Source organism: Erythrolamprus reginae, chromosome 2, assembly GCF_031021105.1.
Source record: "Erythrolamprus reginae isolate rEryReg1 chromosome 2, rEryReg1.hap1, whole genome shotgun sequence".
Classification (NCBI taxonomy): Eukaryota; Metazoa; Chordata; class Lepidosauria; order Squamata; family Dipsadidae; genus Erythrolamprus; species Erythrolamprus reginae.
The window spans coordinates 169,304,825-169,307,442 of NC_091951.1; positions in this window are offsets into that span (position 1 = coordinate 169,304,825).

A 2,618-nucleotide genomic window follows, 5' to 3' on the forward strand; every position below is an offset into this window, starting at 1 on the left:
TATGTGAACATTCCATTTTCAAGCTTAATATCTTCTTGTTGTTTTTTTTAAAATGGTATGCCAAAGGTTAAATATTGTTTTTCTCTATAATTTGGATTTTAAAAGAAATTGGCATCTATCATATGAAGAAGGACCATTTAAACCCATACTTGATCAAATTGTTTTTGCCCATTTTCAAGAACAATATAAATAAATGCCATTTCCAAAGGTTTGAAAGCATGTTAATATAAGAAGCTGCTGTCATATGCTTCGGTGTCCGTCATGCTATTCTTTAATAAAAACAGAACCTCAGCTTGGAGCCAAATTGCTAAGGGGCAATAAGTAATGCTGTACTTCTGAAGAACGGAACAGAAAAGATCTGATCCATTCTTGGTTGTTTTATCTCAACAGAACTGACATAAAATCAAACTTCTATAATGACATAAAATAAGGAGCATAAGCTTCTTTAAAATGTGACATTTTATAAGCAGTGCTTTCGAGAAATTCAATAAAAGTGAGCAATTGGAAGAAACAAGTGGAAACTCTGCTTCATAAGACAGACCCTTTATATAATTAATTGTAGAAGCACTGAAAGTGAATGCAAAAAACTCCACTGATTTATAAGAGACATTCCTCAAAAACTTGCCTTTGCCTTTACTACACCAGGTATAAGTAACTTTTATCCTCTGGTTATTTTGGGAGTTCAAATCAACTCAGAACCTGTGTTCAGCCCCGTCTTCCCAGGAAAAGGGTCTTATGTCCATGCAGACAACCAACTAACCATTTTTATTTAGTGAGCAAATAAGTAAAAGCTGTGTGTAGGGCAGGTAGTTAATTTTCCATTGGAAAATTCTGATGGAGGAGAGAAAAAAGAAGGTTAATGGGCTGGCAAAATACGACTGCCTTGAAAATTGTGAGAAGAACTTGGATGGAGAATATATGGTGATGACGTGGTTCTAGACCAGGGGTGGGCAATTTTGCCATGGGGCCGCATGAGAAATTGGGATGGTTTTAGAGGGCCAGACTAATATAATTAACTCAGTTCTACCCAATACTGTATAATTTCCTCTCTTCCTTTCTCCTCCCCTTCTTTCCTTCCTTTTCCTCTGTTTCATTTCTTTCCTCCTTCCCTTTTCTCCCCTTCCTCCCCTTCCCTTCCTCTTTCATTTTCTTTCTTTCCTTCCTTCCCTTCCCTTCCCTTTCCCATTCCATTCCTTTCCTCCTTTCCTTTTCTTTTCTAAGTGGAAGTTTCATATTTTATTGCAAATCATTCTGATTGGAAAAATGAAATATAAATTATTTTAATAAATAAGGAATGTCCTGTTATATTGCCAGCACACTTAAAGATGGGGTCCCAAAACTTGGCAACTTTAAGACTTGTAGACTTCAGCTCCCAGAATTCAGCTCCCAGCTATGCTGGCTGGAGAATTCTGCAAGTTAAAGTCCACAAGTCTTAAAGTTGCCAAGTTTGAAGACTTCTGTTACAGAGCTTCTAATAAAAAAGAAAAAACTTTTGTAGTATCATATATCTTTCCCTCCCTCCCCCCCTCTCTTTCTCTTCCCTCTTCCCTCCCTCTCTTTCCCCCACTCTTTTTCCCCCTTTCCAAAGCTTTTTCCCCGAATGGCTTTTAACAAGCTTCCCCACTCCCCACTGGCTTTTGCAAGCTGCAGGTCTTTTCACTCGCATGCCCAAGCCCATGCAGGGAAATTTAAGGGTGTTGCAAGCCACTCCAAACTCCGAACTTTTTTCCTGCGTGGCTTTTGCCTTGAAGAACAAGCTGCCTGCAGGTCTCTCTCTCTCTCTCTTTCACACACACAACTCACACACACACACACACTGCCCAAAACCTACCGGGTGTTCCAAGCCCCTCCCAACTCTTTTTCCTGCGTGGCTTTCGCCTTGGAAAACAAGCTGCCTGCAGGTCTCCCTCCCTCCCTCCCTCCCTCCCTCTCTCTCTCTCTCTAGCAGCTTCAACGATCTCCAGTTGATGTTCAAGCCGCCGGCTGCTAGGTAAAATGATAGCTGGCGGGCCGGTTACGGACAGTAGGCGGGACGGATATGGCCCACGGGCCGCATCTTGCCCAGGTCTGTTCTAGACAGTGGCTGTTGTTTTAGTAAAGTGTAATGCTGAACAGCAAATGGATGGGACATGTTTATCTTGGTGAGAGCTTGCTCCAGGACAATTCAGAAGAAAATTGCTGAAGAGAACGGCTATGTGAGTTCCAGAAGAAGACTCATTGAACATGAACAGGAAGATCTTGCCTTGTTTTCACCGATATTTCCCTGAAAATAAGGCCTTTTACCAGTCTGAGTCTAGGAAGGAAGCCTGCAACCAGTCTAAGAACCTCTGGCTAGATATTTAGATATTCTTGCCTCAGTTCCCATCATGGCATTCTTCTGTGATGCGACCATTCCAAAAAGTAGTTCTGAATTTTATATATCTTGCACATTTTTTGTTGTTTTTCATCTTTCTCTTAACTTTCTGTAATCTTGAAAATGAACTAGAATGGTTCAAAACATGTTTGCCACCAACATTTTTTGGCATGGTGAAAAATGAGATTCTAGGGACTGCATCAGTGTTCAATTTATTCTGATGTTGCATTTCTTGCTGTGTTGTACAGATAAAGAGTGATAAAAA